Source organism: Calonectris borealis, chromosome 3 (assembly GCF_964195595.1).
Source record: "Calonectris borealis chromosome 3, bCalBor7.hap1.2, whole genome shotgun sequence".
In the NCBI taxonomy this organism is placed as follows: Eukaryota; Metazoa; Chordata; class Aves; order Procellariiformes; family Procellariidae; genus Calonectris; species Calonectris borealis.
The window spans coordinates 64963656-64986586 of NC_134314.1; the positions used below are offsets into that span (position 1 = coordinate 64963656).

Genomic DNA, 22931 nt, shown 5'->3' on the forward strand with positions numbered 1-22931 from the left:
TAAGGCTGTGGGTGAGGTCAGAAAGTGGCCTTCAGAAGAGAAGTATAAATGTTGGTATTGAATACACTGTACTGGTGTTTATTCCTGCTCCTTGAGAAGGAAGGATGGCCTTAGATTCAGGGTTACCTTGTCAGAACCCTGGCCCAAAATCACAGTTTCTAAATTTCTGTAAAGACTGTAGAATATCACCCAAATATTTGGAAGGTAGAGATGGTAGTAGATGTTGATAATTCATCAGACAAAAGGTGTAAATCCCTCATATAGTGTGAGAGGTCTCTTTAGGCAATCACAAAAACTTGCAGAAAGATGCTGACTAACTTCTGCATGTTCATTCTGGCAGATGTGGCTCTTCAGTTCCTACAGAACCCAGGAGGGGTGGTAGCTTTCCTCTAGAGTGAGGAAGTTAATCCTGAATACACTCTCCAGGGACGTTACAAGAAGAGCCTGAATTAGGCAGGCAGCTTTCGCTATTATGTGTTGTAGTTCTATCCACTGTGAATTCAGTGAAATAAAAAAGTTAGATTTAAGTTTTGTGATGAGGGTCCAAGTGCTTTTTTGGAGGAGGCAATTTCCATTTGTCATGAGCTGACACAACAAGTGGAGCTTTGCCTTTGTAAGCCCTGCTCAAAGCATGACGGAAACTCCACAAGCCCAAAGTATGTGACCCTGAATTCAATAGATGCTCTGCTGGTGGGAGGGCTTGCTGCACTGGACTCGGGCCATCAGCATCAGTCTGTGGGTGTCATCATTAATTGCTAACCTTAATAAAACCGAAAATATATTCTCACTCTCCTTTTCTTAGAAACCCAAATACAAGAGGGACTGAGTTTCATAAAGTGCTTTGGCGATACGCATTCCCTAGTTTATCCCATCAGATTGAGCTGCAGCTGTGCGGGACATGCTGTACTTCCTCAAGGGCACTCTTTTAAATGAGCCGACAATATCAAAACCTCGTGGGCAATGCGAGCCAGGCCTGCACATGCTTTTAGACTTCACATCCGTTTAACTGGCAATTGCTGCAGTATCTCCCATTAAAAATGATAAATATAAAGCCTCTCCTCATTTTGTTTTTTATGTAGAAGCTTTGATTTCATGAACTTCATGTCAGGGCCCTCCCTGAGTGTGCTAAGGGGCCTTCCTGGCCCTGACAAACTGCACAGAGGACTCCACCCCACCCCTGCCTGTGGTGCCAGGAGTCCTCCCTTTCAGGTCACCCCTGGGCCTTCAGTCCTACTGCTGCTGCGGTGTAGGACCAGCCTCCAGCTCAGCCACGGACCCTGTCAGTCTGATCCCTGACCTGTGGACTGGCCTCGGGCCTGTTTTGTCACTATTGACCTGCTCAGTGGTCCCAGGGCTGTGTCCCACCCAGTCTACCATCACCAGACCTGGCCCTGGCCAGCGGCACTGACCATCCAGCTTGACCTTGGACCTGCCCCACCACCATGAACTGGCCTGATGAGCAGCAGTCCCAGATGAAGTTGGCCCAGGTGTCTCACTCAGGCACCATGGGGCTGGTGAGGCCCCGTAGCTGCTGGCCATCTTACTGTGCTCACCTCCTGCCTCCCCATCCCCTAGGCAGCCCCGGCCCTTGCTGCACCATGGCGTTCCACTGAAGAACATTTCTTGGTAACTTTAGGTTTTTTTGATCTAGGTAAAAAGAGCATCAAAATTGCAAGACAGAATCTCAAAAGTTAAGAACGAATAGGATCAAGTGTGCTAGAATGGAGTCCCTTTGTGAAATGCAGATTGTCTCCCACGGGCAGACATTGCGGGGTGGAGGGGGTATTAGCAGTGGCTCTGAGTTAGCAGGAGTACCCAAAGCAGCGTAGCTGTGATGGCATGAGGCGCCCTAGCAGGGTAATTTATTTTGCTGAAGCATAATATGAAAATAGCTTAACTGACTTGCTGAAACACTATAGCAGGAAATCTGAGACACAAATAAGGACAGAATTCGCTTTTCCAAGGTAGCGTTCATTCGTTACAGCTGCTTTTTCTTCTTGCACTGACTCATTTATTTTGTGTTCTCTCTCTTAGCGATGAATACAAGGGAGATACATTGTACAACTTATTAAGAGCACAAGTCCTTTTTATTCCCACAGGACAATTCATGTTCTAATACTATATGGTAATGGCAATAAACTGTTGTATTCATACCCACAGAAACGCCAAAAGCCATCTAAGCTGTGAGTGCTATACTTTGCGACCTATATTAGAAAAACATTAATATAATGTGAGAGTCCAAATGTGAGTACATACTCACAGTGTTTGAAATAGTCACATGTAGGCATGTATGTGTATACCTCTGTGTGTGAGTGCATGTGTGTGTGTATATATCACCAGTGAGTGCATGTGTGCTGCATCAGCAGCACAAAGAAGTCGTTACTCACAGCTGTGAAATCAGATGGATATAATATCTTACTGAGACTTTTTAAGCTCCATTTTATATGTATGTGTTACAGGTAACTGGCTACCATATTAAAAAAAAAGCAAGCCACTAAAATGGCACTAAAACACACTTAGCTGGAGGGTTTAGGATTGGAGATAAGTAGAGTGGGGGAGGCAGGGAGAGAGAGAGAGAGAAGTTGACAGGCTAAAGCAAACATACATGGAAATGTCTACAAATCATTATATCACATTCCTAAAAAGAGTTGTGATTCATGAATGCTGGAGTTCATTGCATGGTCTGCAGGTGAGACATTCAAATTACTTGGAGGCTTTTTGTATACGTTTGCTTTTACCCTATGTCACTACTTTCCCGTACTATCTCATGATTTTCAGTCATTCTCCTCTTCCTGCTTTTTGCTCATCTCTGTACAGGCTTTTTTTCTTCTTCCTGAAGCCTGGACACTAGTAGGAAGGAGATTAACACCCAAGTCCACAAGGTTCTTTATTAACTAGAAAGAGCAATTGCAGGATCAGACCAAATCGTGAGAGAATCTTTAGATATCTTTTTCTTCTGAGGTCTAGAAGTGTTCTATTGAACATTTTTTTACTAGATTTGACTGAAATAGTTTGGATAATTTTGATGATGGAAGCAATATATGACTACCTGGCTCCTGGAAGATGCTTCTGCCAAATTTTATGTTTATGCTCCGAAGTTTGGAGACACTAGAATTCATCAGTGAAACATTTGCAAGAGTTTAGTAAGGGAAGAAAAGTTGTATTTCTTCAATCATACTGAAAGAAAGAGCTAAACTTTTTTCTTTTTTTTAAATGGGAAAAAAAGTCAAGGCTGATGCAGTAAGGAAAAGAAAACCACCTTGAATAAGATCAACAAGGTCATCAATTCTGGCTAAATTTATAAGCAACTTGATCTGTTCTGTTGTGATAATTAATTGGTGCTTTATCAGTGTCAGTCTGTATATAAAAAAATAGAAAATACCACTGCATTTGACATGGACACTGTGCTTAAGCAAACAAGGCAACTCTCTCCAGGGAATTACCGTGAATCCGTTTATCAGTAGTAATGACCTCTGTGTAATCTCACATACAAGATCCTGATTTACCTAATTTCTACCAGACGCTGCTGTCTGGAAAGAGTATCTTCCTTGTTTAGGCAGCAGTCCTGAAATCTGAACAGCCTGAGGAAAATCAAGATTACCAGTTAATCTGCTAATCTTCCTCCCCCAAGGCATCTTCTAGACAGATTCAGGAAGCACAGGTATTTCAGGACAAGGGCAGTAAATATTAAACTAGTGTCTTAGAGATTATTGCAAGGAAGTTGTTCTGTATGATAGACAAACCTAAGAGTTGTTTAAGACTTTCAACTCTTGAGCACTCTTGAAGGAAAGGCTGCTGACCTCAGAGTGACAGTACCCCTTTGGGCTCCTGAATTTTGCACATTTAAAAGTACTCTTGTCTCACTATCCCAGTCCTCTACTTCTTTTATTTGGTAAATACCACGTTAAAAGAAAGCAGTCTTGGCACTAGAGCCACATTAATAAATTGCTTCTTTTAAAAAAAGATTTTAAACTTGTAATTCAGACTTCACAGCTGTTTAAAAAATGCACAATGACTTGTTAATCAAAAAGCTATTTAGTTTACTTTTATATGGAAAGCTGATAAAATGCATTCACAGTAGCGAAAGAAAGTGGCAAACCACAGATTAATATGCTGTAGGATGCGCAACATATTGCGAGTTATATAAGCAATAAGTGGGAAAATACCGAGATTTTATATGACATGTTCCAAGAAGGATATAACTCACGAAGAAATAGATTAAACATATAATTGAGTTGACATAATACACTGAATAAATTTACCAAATTGTATCATATTCAGTAGAATAAAGAAAACATAATATAATGGGTGCCAAGCATACTGAACAAGGTAAAATTCTTCATGAAACTGATATATAACTCACTGCACCGATCAAATCTGAGTCCATAAACAAAGCAATTGAATGACGCTTTTAACAAGCGTGTGAAAGATACTGAATCAGAGGGACCACAGGAACAGATGAACTGTGCAGTAATAGATTTTACTATTTTGCTTTGCAAACTCTATAGGCACCAACACATCAGCAGAGGTACAGATATCAAACAGAAGTAGAAGTATAAGTACCAACACATCAGCAGAGAAATATATTAGATTCCTTTGCCACAGAATGTAAAGGGATGTGAAATTATAACAGTAAAATTATATCATAACACGTTATTATTATCACATTTCAACTGCTAAATACTTTTCCTTAATTACTTATAGATTGTTTTGCTTTATGTATGAGTTGCAATTTTCTGTAGCTTTCATAAATACAAAGAGACTAAGAGATGAAGTAAAGTTCTAATTTAGATTCATCATCATCATAGGAATATACTAGATTGCTTTGCCATAGAATGTCAAGAGATGGGAAATTATAACAGTAAAGTTATAGATTGTTTTGGTTTATGCATGAGTTGCAATTTTTTGTAGCTTTTATAAATACAAAGACGTGAAGAGATGAAATAAAGTTCTAATTTAGATCCTGAAATTTAAAAATTATATTTTTTGAGCAGGGTAAAGGGTGGTCATATGGTGCTAATGAGGACAGAGATTGGATTTTGAAGTCTAAATAATTTTGTCATGTCTAAAATTAGTATATTTGAATATATTTACAATGGATGGTACTACACAGTAAATTTGGATGGGATTTACAATGCTTTTGCTACTTTTGTTCATTCTTCTTGAAAGCTTACTCTGTAATCAGGAGGAAACTATCTTATCTTTAGTGAGTAGTGATGTTGAGAGTAATCTCACTTTATGAGAAATATCTGAACGGTAGTCACCTAGTCTAAATTAGGTTCCTTTCATAATAATGGATAGTGATGAGCTCTTCCAAAGGGCCCTTCTGCCTATTCTAAAGGTGAATAAATGGAACGTTGTTAAGTCAGATGAGAATCCTAATAATAAATGAAGTTACGAAGAATCAAAATCTAAGTCTTTTCAATTGAGAAATTAATGCAAAGAAGCTCATGTGCTGTAAATTCACAAACTAACTCACTACGCAGGAATTTCCCCACATAGACAAGTATACAAATAGTCCTCTTGACTTCCTTGTGAGGTTAATGGAGTATATTCCTTTCAAGGAGTGCTAGTGTCCACTATATCCTTACATCACAAGATATAACCAGGAGAGAAGACTGCAGTTAACTTATATTAAAATTTATTGATTATTTTTATTCAATGGTTTCCATAATCTGGATAGTTATCCCTTGCCTAAAATTTCTATAACTGCAGTTTCTTCATTCCTTTCTTCACAGCCTTCACTCCTCTGCAACACTTTTGTTTCTCTGCTATGGCAATAAAAGATGTGGCTTTTACTACAGTTCTAGATGAGGATTCTTACAAGCTAGGGTGGTGACAGTTTTGAAAAAGAGTTTGTCCCCTACACAATCTTGCCTGAGAAGGGTCTGAAGGGAGGTGTGGATTCATAGTTCACAGAACTTAAAAGTAATTCAATGACCATTTTTCTTTCCGTCTTGTTATGCTGTTAATCTTGCAGCAATTTCTTTTTGTTTTCCTTACCCTCAGGATTCCCTTTCCATCCCCAGTTTGTTTATATTTTTACTCTTTGTAGGCTATTATTTGTCATTAAAACATTCTAACAAGAATATCTGACAGAAAAATATCTGGTCAGGGCTGGTATTCATTTCCTGAAGATGGTCAAAAGATGTGCCTCTGTTAAACAAGCAATTTTTTTCCCATTCATTTTATATCTATTGTTACAATATTTACTTTGACTATCTAGATCTTTCAAATAATGTTGAACAAACCTTATCAATGTCCAGCCTTTGGTAACAAAGCAGGGTTCTGGAAAGTAGAACCTGGCCTAGGAAACAGACTATCTCCGCCTTCAGCACTGACTTTTGTGAACCTGGGGAGAAGGTTTAATTGTTCTGTGCCTCAGTTTCTCCACCTTTAAAATGGAAAAATCAAACTACCAACAGCTGTCTTAACATTTGAGATAACACAGATGAAAAATGCTGGAGACAGAGGTGGAGATGTTCAATACTAACACAACAGTATAATTCCAGTATGCTGGGGAGATTGGCTTTTTAAACATCCTTAAAAATTTGGAATAATTTTCCAGAGGGAAGCTGTGTAACACATGGAAACCCATTACTCAAATTAATTTTATTTTTTCTCTCCCTGTTGACCATTTCTGTACTTTCATTCTTTGTCGACACTGTTCATTGTATTTGGTGTGAAGACTTAACTTCAGTATACTACATAGTGTCAGTACAGTATACTATATAGTGTCCTGGCATGTAATCATTATTGAAAATAATCTAAAGGAAAGATTTTGCTACATTAATTGTTTGGTTTATACCTTGGTGTGCATTTTAACAAGGTTCAATCATGAAAGATTTCTGAAACTTGAAAAGAATTTTCCTAAGCACAATATACTACAATGTAGACTCCTGGAGGAGAATTAAACCTCTGAAATGGCTCAGAATTAATATAGTCCTTAAATCATTATGAGAAGGGCCACTACCAAAACCAGAACACTTTCATATCAGTGATATATGACTGTTATATTGTTTACTGCAGAAGAAGCTTAGAATGAGAAGGTTGGCTGAATGAGTGATAAGTGCTTTCGCTACAGTTATACAATTAAATTTCAGGTCACAGCAGACCTAGATCTAGAATTTCTGGCACAGTGTCTTACAGGCTAGAAAGCTGCTAAAAGCTTAAGACCTCCTACCATGATCCGATTTCAGAGAGATGTGTTAGTTTAACACTTCATTATTTTTTATTGTGGAATGTGATAAAATAGAGGTGGTGTTTTGAATTTTCTCCTTACAAGAAATTTGTACCACAGAAAAATGACTCAAGTTTCGGTATTTGCAGATAAAAACAATATATTATATGTGAAAACCCATTTACATATTTAAGCACTTGCCTCTTGATTTTTGTCCACTGTATTTGCACATAATCTTTGCTCTAGAACGTTTAAACCTTACAGAGTGTTCATCTTTGGTAGGATTCATGTTTGAAGTCATTAAGAAATATATGAATGTTCATAACAGTAAGAACTCTGTCTTGATAGAAGATTTTTCTTTTGTGTCACGATTAAATCCATGAGATAACTCCATATGACAGAGAAATGAAACAAAAGACGACTGACTTTTTTAAAAAAATCATTTCTCTTCTCCCACGGAGAGCCCAAGGCTAAAGTGTTTGTCAGGTTTAAAACTCAGGGTCTGGAGCAAGTCTGCAGCAGATTAGGAAGAGTGTCAAAGAGGAGCAAAACCAAACACAATTGCTTCTTGTTTGAAGAACGGAAGCTGAAGTTTCTGTGTAGTTCCTGACAGTTTGTGTATGAGGAAACACTTTGTGAATAAACAAATTATACTAAGAAATTACTTATGATTGCTCATAAGTGATTTCTTCTCCAAATGCAAAATGGGTGTGTTTCTTTTTCAAAATAGCCATGCTATTATTGCACGCTTTCTTGCTTCCTTATTCATTACTGCTTTCTCTCCTTATTAGAGTCACGTACTTTCAAGTCATCATCCACTGTGAAAGTAGGAGCCTAGTCTTCCTTGCAACTTCTTCCTGTAAAGCACTAAAAGATGAGTTGTCTTTCCTTCTCCTTTTTATCTCAATTGTTAATTAACCTATGGAGGAAGCAGAAGGAAAAGAATAGTCTCTTAGCCCTATTGATGTAGATTTTAACTGATAATTTCAAATATATAATACACTACAATTCATGGATTAAATTTTGACTAGATTTAACTGAAGTAACTTTGGAATAAAAACTGTAATATGTGAAGTTAAATAAAAACTGGTCTCATAATAACTGTTACATAATTTCTCATTTCATAATGTTCTTTCTAGTGGTAAAGGCTTCTGTCTGCTTTCATGTGCAATGAGAAAACAAAAGAGAGAGAACATATGGTAGGAGTCTGTAATGAATCCTTCCACTGACAGGCACGAGAAAGGGCTCTGTGGGAACCTGCACCTTTTGAGCCTTCAGTAAAAGCTGATGAGATATGGTTGTCTTGTGGAGGCTCATGTTAAACAACACTGATTCCTTAAAAGTCAAACAGTGAATAAGACATAGCCTTGGTGGTGTTTTTGCCTTGAAGTCCCTGCCTTCAGGTCACCTCTCAACTGCATAGACTAAAGTGCAAGGCAGATACAAAGTTCTCTAGAAATGTAGAGGACAACTAGAGAAAATTTAAGTATCACTTCAGACTTCATATAAGAAACATAAAAAAATGAAAACAGTAATAAAATAGTCTTACTTTTTATACTAGTTTGTTCTTGACATGCTCATTCAGTCACTCGAGGAAAACCTGGGGACTACTGCGCTTCGTAAGCTTGAAACACGCTAATACTATAGTTGTAACATAAGCACTGGTGAAAGAATAAAGAGTTTCATCTAATGGGCAGAAGTCACGCACAATATGCTACTATGAAAAGTCATAAGTTAACTAACACAGGAAAGTAAAGGTTCTATTGGACTGGTAGATATTGATGAGAATAATTACTGGAGAACTGTCAACAAAAAAAGATAGAAATATGCTTAGGTAAAGAAGTCTTCACGTTTGGAATAAAAGTGAATAAAGATTAAACACGATGGACAGTGCTTGATGTGTTACAGAAAATGCAAAATATTGCAAGCACAAAGTACATGGTCAGAGTGGCATAGTGAAGTCCACATCCCAGTCCACAAGATATAGCTGTATGTATTTTCTGCAGGCCAAAACTAGTCTGCCTACCACAGGAACTCTTCCAGTGTGGAATGGCCAACATTGAAGCAGAAGATGAATATGTTATCAGCCTAAACAATCAGGAATCATTAATTTTAAACTTGACACTGGGGTATGAGCCAACATCATATATGAAACAATGATTTATCAAGGAAAGTAAAGCAACAGGTTGTAGAAAATAAATGGTTAAAACCTAGGACACACAGATATAGCAGTTTTCCATTAAGGGATTATTTGAACTAAATATATAGATAAATAGCAAATTGGAATAGATTCAGTAGAACAAGGGCAAAATATAGATTTTGTCGGGTTAAAATGTCTTATTTACATGAAGACTCAACTGTTCCAAATTCATGCCGCTGGAAAGTTCTTGTTGTATAGAAGAAAGTGCTGGAAATGCGGAACTTTATGTGAACAAAAATTATTTAAGTTGCTTTGTAAAAAATTTCCTCCATCTACCAAAAAAAAAATTTTTATACAGATAGATAACTATTTTACAATTTATCAGCAAGAATCAGGAATATGCTCTTCAAAGTAACAAACAAACAAAATGCACATTTATGTACAACTAAAAACCTTTCTAGGGAGATAATGTTTCATCTTACTACCATTTAAATTTTTTTTCTGGGCCCAAGAGTTTTCACAGGAAAATGCAACAAATTTAAGAAGGAGTTCTTAGTACTTCCTGGAATTTTATTAAAGGTCCTCATGCAATTCCACACTCTACAAAAAAACATAAGAAAAGCATATGTGAGGATTTTTCTAAGAATTAAGAATCCATGATAGGAACAATAAATACTTTCTAGAGGGCTCAAATAGCAATATTGCAGAAGCTTGATTTGTCACACATGTGGAATGAATAATCAGGAGACATCTCCTGTTGGTGGCACAGGAAAAAGTGGCCCTCTTGCAAATTAGACATAGATTTGTTTATGCTTACTAAAAATATAAGCTAGAGAGAAGAAACCTCCTGTGTGTTCAACGTTATCCACATTCCCTTGAGGAAGTTCTAACATGCACAGTGGCTTGTACTGAAAAAAAAACTTTTTTTTTTTTATATCCACACCTGGCATAATAAACACTGACAGACATCTGTGTAGTATGCCATGACATTAAATCGTCTATAGTGAAGTAGAAGTTTCTACATGTAACCACTGGGTTCTGCCGTCCCTTCATCTAAACAATAGAAAAAAACCTGTCAAAGTAACATAGAGCTTTCAGAAAAAGGATGCAAAATTTGATGTCAACCTGTATGTAGCATGATTATTTTATAGAATAGCACCAATGAATCATGAATTACAAGCAGACCTGATTTTCAGTTTAGAATAAAAATAACTTCACTTACAGAAAATAATATCAGAGTCACCAGTGCAAGATGTTGATGTAAACTCCTCATAAAATGTGGTTTGTGCTATATATTTCATGCTCAATGGTATGAACAAAAGCCTTTCTGCAATATCTAGTAAACATAAAAGTGGGAAAGGAAAAAAAGATAAAAATACGGACATTAAGAATGTTCCTTTTCTCCAGACTTTAATTCCTGGAATCAGTCTTCTTACTAAAATACACCAACATGCTGATCAACATTCTTTTCAGATCTTACAGCCAGAAGTGCCGTAACTCATTAGAGAATAATGTCCTAGGACATCTTGTAGCAATTATCAGTCACTAACTACTTTGTTATTTAAAGCCATTTGACTTCCATGGGTTTTGGGTTATATGGATATTTACATGGGAATAGAAAGGAAGGAAAAAATTGTGGAGACTTTCACATTTTCATGTAGGAACTAGACAAATGAGACCACAATTCCCCCTCATGTCCAGCTTTATGAAGAATATTGTCTGTCAACCCAAGTAATTTTAAAATGTGAATATATGAAAAATACAAAAATAATATGATCTAAGTACAAGAAAGACCAAGTTTTAAATCCTGAATCATGTTTCTAATACTATCTTTGATGTCAAGTCACTCAACTTCCCTACTTCAGTTTCTCTATAAACTTAGTCTTTTTTATTAATGCAGGGGTTTTGAGGAACCATTGAGAAAGAATTAGATTAATTTAAAATGGAATGAAATTTAGTAGTAGAAAGTACTAATCTTCCTAATAATGAGAATGTCCTCTGTAGATGGATATTCAGTATCTGGTAATAAGAAAGGAGAGAAAAAAAATCAGCATAGTTAGTTAATTGGAAAATGACTACAAGTCCTCTACTTATGGCTGCGAAGAAAAGGCAAACACAATCCCAAGATGTATCCAGAGAAGTATTTTCTAGAAAAGATCGGGTAGCTCATGAAAGCCTTCATCTAGACAATTGTATGCAGTTCTACTCGCTTGTTTTTCAGGTGCATTTGTTGAAATGAAATACAGATCTAAAGGAGGCCTGCAGTGGCAATCAAGGAAACAGAGAGACTGTTACACTAAATGAGAAAAAGCGGTTTGGTTTGTTTACCCTAGCAAAGTGAAGGCTGAGAAGAAATAACAGTTGTTCTCTATAAAAGCACTGAGGAGGTGCGTTTATACCAGACAAAGAGAATAACTATTAAACTTGTCATAAATAAACTTAGGTGGGAGATTAGAATAATGCTTCTAACCACCAAAGGTACAAGACTTTAAAAGAAGATCCCGGTAGGAGTCATGTAGGTAGGCATCTTAGCCACTTCTTGATTCCTTCATGAAAAGGACTATATGACATGGAACAGCAAGAGATTGATAGGCTTTTATGTTGTCAGATATGTAAATTCAACATTATAATTCCACCTAAGTTTCAGTTATAAAAATGACTTTTTAGTGAGAGACAAGAATATCCATGCTTGGGTAATGGAGGAAAATTCAAGAATGCACATAGTTTTAAGGGGGAAATATGCAGCTTGTTGGTTTTGTATATTTTCAGTGAGAAAGACATTATGAAGTAATGAACTGGCTGAAGACCATTACTATTGTTTTTTCTAGGATTTGTCTGGAATTGGATTTAAGGTAGCAAGAAATTAGCTCAATGACACTATTTGTTTGTAATATTTGAAAGTGGTTGTGTCTGTCCTTGAAAACAAATTGTGCATGGATATTAGCTAATTGACTAGCATTCAGCCCAATAAGCCTGGGGTAATCTTAGTAAGCTATAGGAGGTAATTGGATGTATGTAGAGACTATACCTGTTCCTCTTATTGAATGTTTCTGGTTTTCATAACTCATGCTTACCAAATACTGTAGTGTTGATGCCAGGCTGCTGTAAAATAATCACATTCCAGTATTGCTGAGGAAAGCTATTCCCCATCTTTGGTTTGCAAACAACTTTGGTCTGCTTTGAACACAGACCAGGGCTTTTTCCATTTTGAGATTAGATCGTTTGCACTTATTATGAGAGATTGAACTTTAAATCAATCCAGAAACCATAGCTGGTACAGAATGTGACACCTGACACTTAAATACTGTGTTTTGGCAGCATACAGACCAAACTGAATTCTCACAAACATCCATGCGAGTTTCCAGCTGCAGTTGAAGATACGGATTATTTTGCAAGAATGATTTAGAACCTACATGTTTCAGGAACAGTTTTTTTCTCTATATCATTCTGCCACATCTCTGCTCAGTGGAAGCATTTGAGTTGAATCAAGAAATTAGAAGAAGAAATGAGTAAAAAGGTAAGAGAAAGAACAACCAAAGATAAGGAATCTTTCTTTTAGGGACCTTCGGCTTTGAATCTAGTTTTTTCTGTCTCTTGTTTGGTCTTATATTACCAAAATTTAATCTTCTTGTATAGTCAGGAGACCATTAACTTCTTTAACTAGACTGTGAAAAAAAGCAAAACAGAAGATAATGGCATTTGTAAGAGAGGACGATGTTGTTGGCTTTTATTTTTATTGTAGAGTTGTTTTGTTGGTATGAGAGTATAGAAGCAACCTTTAAAGATCAGGTTAAAGACTGGGACACGTACTCTCCTTTTATATGTTAGATTTTACAACATAAAAACATGTAGTTGCGTGCATTTCATCGGAGACACCAACTATCACTTCCGTTCTCCAGAAGACTTGACTTCTTTTCCTCAAGAATCCAGCCATCAGTACTTAAGACATCTATTTATTACACTCAGGATATGAAAGATATGTATAAAAATCAAATGTCAAGGTTTCTTCTGTTTGTTTTTAATTCCAAAGAAAGGCTCTCATTCTTTCTTGTGTGGGGATTTTGAGGAAGATGACAAATAAATTACAAAGCTTGAGAAAATTGCTTCCAGACAACACTAAAAAAGAACAAAAAGCCACTGAAAACATTTGACTCAGCCTTGGTTTCTTCCAATGAAAAAAAAAAATCCAGCTGGTCTCAGAAGCAGAAGGATTAAACTTTAGAATGAACAGAGATTGTGATGAGTAAAATACAGGCTAAATGAAAAAGGTTTGTTTGTGTGCATACGGGTGAAAAATAGAGATGTTCCAATGGAATATTTCCACCTTGGGAAGCAAAAAGTTGTGGTTTGTTTTTTTTTTTAATTTTTACAATCAGCTCTTACAAGAAAAATATATAGAAAAAATATTAAAATACCATGGTGGTACACTCTTCTCTATGTGGAGAGCTCTGTTAATATCTCCCACAATTGTCTCTTTGTATGATGTGTGTTGGCAGCTCTGTGTTGCAAAACATATGAAGTGCATCAGGGCATCATTAGATCATGTAACAAATGTACCAAAACAAGTAATAGGGGAAGGGCTGCACATCGCCCTGCTGCATTACTGTCCCTTGGCTTCTTCCTGCCATGGCCTAAAATACTAGATTCATCTGGTTAACAGGTTGCTTGGCCAACTGTTTCTAGCACATGTGAGTCAGAACACTCCAGAGATGCGTCAGAACTGCACGGCGTTATGGTAACATATAGATCTGGTTGGAAGAGTATTTGTGGGAGACCGTTGTGAGAGTCTCATACCCCCTGCATGAGACCTGACTTGAGGCTTCCAGTAAATGGGCTTCTTTGTGAGAGGGTGATCATATCAAGAAAGATATTAGTATGTTCAGTATTTCAGTGATAGCCTCTTCAGGTAAATGATACCATCATTTAGTACAAAAATATCAATACATTTTAGGTACAACCATGCTGAACACAGTACAAAATGTAGAGGTAAGAGAAAGTGCACACCTTGCCCAATCTACAGAAATGCGTAGTTCTTGGAAGGTGGATGCACAATGAAGTGAAAGGACTTGCCCAAGCAGCTGGTCAGTGATACCACCAGGAATACAACTGCCTGATGCCACTCTCTAATACCCCAGCTACTGAAATACTGGACCAACAGTAGAGCTAAAATGTGTTCTTACTTATTAATGAAATTCTAAGAAGCTGTCTTATGCAAAACATGTTCCAGTTTATGAAAGCATTGATTTGGCTTGGGAGATTTAACTGAGATTTTCAAGCATAAAATTCAAACTATTGCTATATTTAAAATAAATGAAGTTGCAAATGAAAAATACATGTTCTCTCCTTACTAAGCTACAAAGGCAACTGAAAAGTGGAAGGTTTTCCTTTTAGCCAAGTCTTCTCAAACCAGGAATAAGTCCCAAAGAGAAACAGCGGGGTTGGCTCCTTCAAAAACAAGGGCCTGAGGCAAAGCGAGAGCCTGGTAGTGCTGCTTTCATCTGGTTCAGCTCAAGCAAACAGACGCACTTCTCAGCTGAGGAATGCGAGGCCGTCGCCACCGGGTCAAGTCCTGGGAGGGGAGCGTGGGCAGTGCCCTTTCACTCCACTTTCACAATGCAGTGGAAAAAAAGACATCCACCCATGTACTTGCATGCACGTGCCCGCTCACACACGTGCACAAACAGTATGTGCATGCACACATTCTTTTCGGCGTTTGCCAAGCTACCTAGCCCGCTTCACTTTCCTCTTACTTTTTTCGTAATCCAGCTGAGGAAGACTTCTCTGAGCTGGAAAGGAAATATCAGTAACAAGAGTTTCTGTCTCACTGGAACAACACCTGACTGCTTTGTATGCATTGCCTGCGCTGCTGGGTAGTCACTCCTACTTCACGAGCACACTCTTCTAGCATTATTTCCATTGTCCTTCATCACTAAATGAAATGAACTGACATTAGTTTTGGCAGAAAACAAAAAAAAAAGCAGTTCAAATAAACCTATCTGAGCCTTCAAAAACATTTGATGCATTATCGAAATAGAAAAGCAGCTGTAAGAAAGTGTTTTATAGTTTACTGTGTAATCATAGAGACACACGTTCTATAAATCACTGAAACTGCAATGGGAATGTGGCAAGGGCAGTGCCGAATAACACCAGGATGCTGTTAATCACAATTCTCATCTAAGCCTATGGTTATTTTTGAGATGTGTGATTTACCCTGAAACTATCCTTAAATCAGATTATATATCTGAATTCCCTGAGGTGAGCTACTGCAATGGGGCACTTAGAAACATGGTCCCACATTTTGCTGCAAAGTCTCATTGCTTTCTGACCCAGAATTCTTTGGGGAAAACCCTGAAGCTGCAGATGAGGACTCTGTTTCTGGTTATCTGTGGAAGTAAATCAACAAATGAAAAATCAGGATTCCTTAGTGAAGAAGGGATTTGAATTGGGTGAGTTTGGTAGTTGATTCTGTGAAATCTTTTTATTTCCTGAATCAAATACACACACTTATTTCCTAAGACAGAAGAGTCATATCCTCTCAGCTCGTCTCCTTTATTTCACCAGCTGCTCTTCCTGTGCTTGTGTGGTCTCAGCAATGCATACTACATCCCTTCATGACTCTGACTCTCTCTAAACCATGAAAATTTTTCCTTATCTCAGTTATTAAACTCCTGAAAGGCAGCACAGTACAGAAGCAATGCTATCTGACAGTGCTTTGGTTTACCACTCTGTTCAGATGCTGCACCAGACCAGCCATGCTCGAATGCAATGCTCAGTCCCACCGCACCTCACTAGAGCTGGAAGCAAACTGTCAAACACACTTTCCCTTGTCTTCCCTTCATCACTCAAAGTACGCTTTGTTATCAGCACAGCAGCCATTTTGACTGAAGGAGAGATGGAATCACTATTAATTATATTCTCCAGAGGATATTGCTGTGGACTTCCTGCGTCTCCTGGTATTTGGTGTTAATGTACATTTCTGTAACCCTCACTTTCTCTTTGGCTGTGTTTGCACAGTTCTCACCGATTTCAAGTGAATGGATAATCACATCTAAAAAGCAGCGTTAAGTCCAAGGCAAAGTGTATACCATTCCTAAACAAAGACATATGTCTGTAATTAATTTTATTAGGATGATGGAGAAGTGTATAGATTTTTAGAAGTAGCTGAATTTAGGCTTCACATATAATCACTGGCTTATCAAAAGGCTCTCACAAAGCATTAGAGCATTTTCCAGGCTCTGAACAAAGCTGGTTTTCATGTCATCACATTATAGCAGCCAGCACAGTGATTACTACCTTCTGATAAAATGTAGCCCGTAGGTATCTTTTACTTCTGACTTGCATTTAACAAATTTTTAAACCAGTTACTGCCATTAAGAAATCTTGCTTGACTTCCTGCGTAAGCCATACAATTTCATTCTCTAACTCCAGTACTGAGTTGCTGGTAGGGTAAAGCATATATTCTTAAAAAACCACTCAGATATGATTTGAAGACATCGAGAGAGCTATTAAATTACTTTCAGTTGTATTTTGTTGCAGAATGATTCAGTAATTTTAAATGTCTATGCTATGTTTATGTTATGTTGGGTTACTGTAATACCTACAAATTTTTGGCCTGGACTCAGACCTCATCATGCCAAGTTTCACAGGCACATAGAACAAAAAGACAATTGCCAGTCTACATGATTATTCAAAAAAGAAGTGCTAATCCCTTTCTTTTGGCCAGACTCCTATCCAAATTGACTCTGAAATCTCTTGCAGGCTGTCTTGCCGGGCTTACTTATTTCTGTTGATTTACTCCACAAATTCAAGTTTTAGTAATTTGTTATAATTGCTGTGGAAGAGCTCTGATTACCCACACTGGTATAGTAAGTTTTGTCCAGAATTACAGATTACATTTTGGGTAAACCAAACTGTAATATGGGGATACTTTTCTGGAGATGTACTTACACATCTGGGCCTGTAGAGCCTGATATTTTAAAGGATTCAGAAGAATGGATATAGATGGTCGTGTTGCTGATGAATAAAAGCTAATGAGTTGAGTGTGCAGTTCAACCAGACAGTGCCAATAGTAACACTTAAAAATCACTTTCAAGTTCCTTGGGATAGAATGTGTCTGTGTTTGGATGGGGAGGAGGTGGATAGGTGGAAAAAAAGAGAAAATGAAACAAAGCAGCAATGTACATATCATTTGTTCACATTTCAACACCATACCTTGTACACTACAAGCACTTTTACCTCTTCTCCACAGCAAACTCTGTATTTTGCATACATAGTCAGCCACAGCCCACTCATCTGCTGTTGATATTTCTCAGGTCTGACTTCATTGCTATGTATGTGATTTTTTTCATGACTGTTATATTAGCTTTTGCAAATGGAGTAAGACTACAGAGAAAAGTGGAGTTTGTAAGAATGATAGATTTTCTTTATAACTTTAAAAAATACTGAGAAGATTTTCTTAGGCAAAAAAGGTTGGTATCATTCTGAGTGTGGCAAAAAAGACTAATTTGCTCTTGGGAGAATTAATAAATACTTAGACTACACTTTGCTATTAAAGTTTTGAAGAGAAATGTATGTATTATGCAGGTAAAATGAGAACTTTACGTGAATTGGGAACAAACCAGATTTTTAGCAGATTTTCACAAGTTCAGTATTTTCCATTACAAAACAGAATGAAAGAAGTGAAAATGCAATTTCCTTCAGAATTTCCTCTGAAGGAAAACTGTAAAAAATATTTGATTGATTAGACCATTTCCTTTAGATAAAACTGAAATTTCCTGATTTCAGTTTGTGTGGTTTTGTATAAAGGCTGATAAAAATAGAACAAGAGAACCTGAAAAGATTTCTGAAAAGGAGCAACCGTTTTATTTTCCTTCTTTTGGGATTCTTACCTTTGCATGAAGCATTTTGCTTGTCATAAATTTGCCAAGCAGAAAAAAAAAATCCTTATAAGATTTCCGGTGAGTTTGAGATACTAGAAATATATGTTAGAAGTGAAGCCTATGAAATACTAAGTTTTAAAAGAATGTCAACCTCCAGCTCAGCTCTACCTGACAGCATAGGTCAGCGGCAACTGACCAGAGAACAGCAGCAACTTTATGAGCAAGTTCCAGTGATAGGCACAAGATAAATTTATTTGATCAATAATATGACCTGGCACAAGCATAAGAGCAGTGTTTTGAAATATGTCCTACCTCCTTAATGGGAGTGTAGGAAGGGGGTAGTTTCCAGGACTATCAGTGGCACAGAGAAGAGTTTTATTGTGCTGCCAAATAACTAAATAAGATTTGTTACTGCATAACCTCACACTGAAATGATATGACATCATGCATTTGCCAGAAAAACATGGTGTGGACCCGTTTGTTCTCCAGATTATTTCCTTAAGATACAATGACAAGTTTTTAGTTAAACATTTTCAAATAGCTAGGTGTATAATGGGAGTATTTAATTATAGCTGAATTCTTGTAAACAGTTCGAAGTAAAACTGTCTGACCGTAATCATGGAACCATGAAAACATAAAGCTGGAAAGGACATTAAGAGGTCATCCAGCCCAACGTCCTACACTGAGCAGCATCTAGTATTCATAGGCAAACATACAAATACAAACATCTAAAGGCAAGCAGGACCAGGATATCGCATGTACTCTCTGTAGTTATTGCTTGACTTCCCAGGCATGCTAGACTTGCACATCTGCAGAACTTCCAGCATTTGGGTCCTCTCCTGCTGTTTGGTGCAGCAGGTCTGTTTTATTCTGGGTTGGTTTTTTGGTTTTGGGGTTGTTTTTTTTTTTTTTGCTAATTTCTGGGCTTCAAATGTATACGATCAAAGAAAATGACATTTTAAATACAGTGAAGGGCACTTCCAATGGAAACCTCTAAACAAAAGAGGTTTTGCTTTTTCATCTCTTATCTGGAACTTGGAGGTCTTCCAGCTTTTCCTTTCAGCGTTTGTCCTATTAAATATTGGCCCAAAATGATTGAACAACTTGTTTCAAGACCTGTTTCTAGTTTTGAATAACCTAGATTTTAAAACCTCTGAATGTTTGGTGTAAAAATGAAATCAAGTTTCTGTGTGGGTTATCGTGAAAGAAAGATTTTGCCAAATGCCTCCTCTTTTTCTCATTCAGTTACTTAATTTGTGTTTTTTGATAAGTGCCGTGGGCTGCCCTCAACCTTCTCTTTGCTTTGAATTTTCAAAAGAAGAATGGATTTAGTTGTGTGGTAATGCCTGCTGAGTGGGAAGCAATTACTGCTGGAGATCTGAATTAGCAAAGCTTTAAATCCTATTGGAGCAAGACTATAGCCAACAACATTTGCATTAAGAAATAGTTGCTGAGACTCTTTTTTAAGTATAAGTGTCATTTTTAGAACAGACTTCAGCACTTAAAAGTCTAAGTCGTGCTGAAAGTTAGGCTTAGATGGACATATTTTGTCAGTCAAATTGGAAATGTTCCATAAGCCTCCTCAGCTGAAACATGCGAAGTAGAGCACTTCTCTTTTGAGTGTTGTCTACATGCATATTCACATTATGATGTGTTTTTATGTTGCAGATGCTTAAGTCATACTCTGTTTTGCCTTAGATACACCTGGAAGCTGTTCTTCCTCCACGTGCCCATGTCCTTTACATTGTTTCAGCTACTCAGCTGAATCAGAACACTTAACCAGTGAAATGAAACGTTTTTGCCAAAACAAAACTCTTTGTATATTATTCTATCCACAGCTTTTTGGGTTCCTTTGTTTTGTTCTGTTTCATATTCATTTCTCCAGCTCTGTAAAACAATATGAAGGTTGCATTCAGCTCTGATCACACAGTGCCTTTTGTGCCCTTTCTCCCCGAGTTACCTTGGAGTTTCCATTCCAGTTAACTAATATTTTACTGTCATATTTCTATCATGACCTTGCCATTTCCTGCAGGTACTTTCATAGCCTGCCCATCTTTCAGCAAGCATATTTTTGCCATAGACATCTATGTTGTTAGGTTTTGAGCAGATATTGAAGTTGTTGTTCTTTTAATTCCTGGGCACAAGCAGAGGGCGAATTGTACCTGCGTAAGTACTTCTTGGCTAGACATGGCTTCTTTTTGAATCCAGGTAGTCAAAGGCTTTCAAACAGTCAAGAGACGTTGTCACTCATACTGACTACTAATCCACCTTTATTGTCAATGCTGGAGGAGATCGATGACCCCAGCTCTGAGAGGGGTCAGGTCATCTAAATTGACATTGAAAATACTCTTGCACCTTCACTATGTGAAGTTGGAAACGTTGAGATCTTTGGTCCGTGAGAGTCACTAGCAAGGCTGATTAAAGCCAGGATTCTCAGGTTCTAGTTTGGTTTAATCATAGAACAAGTCCACTTTGGTATTTTCTAAAATCCCTGTGTTTCAGCTGCCAGGAAATCAAATGGCAATAGCCACCTCTATGAAGAGATTGCCCAGATGGATAATATGTTATGTTAGGAATAGTTATGAGACCACCAAAGTAGTTTCTCTCTATAGGAGACAAAGATGTGTGCCACCAGAGTTTAAGCAACAATTCCAACATCAACTGGAGTTGCAACATCTACAGCGCACGTACAGTGAAGCTGTCTAGAAACTGTAAGCTTATGTTAGTGTTGTTGCACATATGATGAAATGAGAATATTAGAGAGAAAAGTTTTGTAGTGAGGGATAATATCTTTTATTAAAGCAGCACATACTTTTTGTCCTCACAGTGCTGGGAGGGCACACATATTCCCTCTCCTTCTGTTTGCCGGGCAGATAAGAGTGCAGTTCCCTTTGACCACAGGAGCGCCTGCAGGAGGGGCTTGGACAGAGTGCAGAAGAAGAATGCAGAGGAACTACAGTCATTTGGAAGTAACTTTTCTTTCTCCTTCAATACTCATCCATATGCATTAACACTGTGGGTGATCCCATGCACTTCATATACTCACCAATTACCTAAAGTTAAAACTCCTGTTACAGCTTCTTCTGAAAGACAGGGTGGGAGGAGTAGAGTCAACACAGTCATTATTGTGTAGATCCAGAAGCGATTCCTACGCGATAGCAATGCCAGAGAAGAGAAAAAGGGGCAAGATTCTGTTCTGAGTAAAGGGAGAAAATAAATCACAAAAGTCTTCAATGAACTCTAGCGGTCTGGGAACTGTTCAGATCTTCAAACCAGTGCTAATCCATACGATGAGCAATAGCATGGATGGGCATGGAGTGGTACAAGCTGAAGCTGTTCCTTCAGTAAGAATGTTTGACATTATCCCTCAAGGCACAAGGTATAATACTGCCAAGTATAACTTATAATCATATTTTGTTGGTTTCCTTCACTTTTGTAACTTTTCCAGTCTTGAAGTCAAGAACTTAAGCTTTTGCTTTCGTTGGTTGGGCTTTTGTTTTCACTTTTAAGCTTGGCTGGTGGAAAGACTGAATCTGAGTAAAGAAGATTCAAAGAAAAGGACCTGTCTGGAGAGTAACTAATCCAGTAAAACTGTTTGTGCAGGCAACAGCCTTCCTCCCTGCTGGAAGCTATATCTTTTGCCAGGTATAAGGACTAGTTTGAAAGTGTTATGAGCAAGTATTAGGGTTTAGTGGCAGAAAGATCATTTATAGCTGCATGTACACCTCAGATTATCAACATGTTAATTTTTAAAATTAAATAACTTAGATGCTATTGAAAACTTCACCCCAAATCTAGAAGAAAAAAATCTGTTAAATCTCATGGTTTTGGAAAACAGAAACAAAATTTAGAATCAGACGATGATTTACCAGAAAGACTATGTAGTTATTCTTCTGAAAAATGCCCTGGTAACAAGTTCTGGTCTTGTTTTTCAATTGTTGAGTGGCTTGTTTTCCTTCACAACTCCGGTATCATCTCACTACCAATCTTCGTAAGATCATCTGTCATGAGGAATGCAAATAAGCTGAATCATGAATTTTAATCTCTTCTTAGGTTCTATGGTCCTTCAAGACAGAACTTAGTAGAGCTGTGAACGCATTACTACTCTGATTAGGATTTTTTCCTATACTATTACTAGGATGAAACAGTTTGCTAGACTGAGGCCACAAGTGATCTGATTCCTATGACCACCAAATTAAGGTCAACTTGAAGAGCAGAGATCAAATCTCTTTCCTCACAGGCTACTTCAGAAATCTATGAAGGTGTTGTGCATGTTCATTAATGTCTGTTGCATAGGATTTTTTAATTTGCTTGATAAAGCAGACCTAATGTCTAACCTAATGTCTTGGTTGACACATACAGATTAATATAAATTCAGAAAATCCTTGATTTAGTAGTCTTGTCTATGGCCTGACTGGAACAAAAAAATGGAGTAGTTGGTGAAAATAAAATCAGCTGATAAAACATAATCAATCTTTTCTCTTTTACTGCTTTCCCCAAGGAAACAAATGTAAATCTGGCATCTTAAGGTTTAGGCTAATGATCCATCTGAGTGGCATGGCTTGATCATGCACAGATACTAAATATTGGGCAACCCAGAAATGCTAGTGGAAAATATTCTATTTTCAAGAACTCTTTCCAAGGTCCAGTCAGCCACTACAACATTGTTATTTGTGACACTGAATATGACAAAAATGGCTTTGAGCACTGTACAGATGAGTTAGTGGTAAGA

General features: G+C 37.5%; 1 long non-coding RNA gene across 1 annotated transcript in view; it reads left to right on the forward strand.

Moving 5' to 3' along the window:
* Positions 1 to 22931, forward strand: part of LOC142081383 (uncharacterized) — a 103250-nt gene that overhangs the window by 23232 nt on the left and 57087 nt on the right. The gene's annotated exons all lie outside the window — the stretch shown is intronic.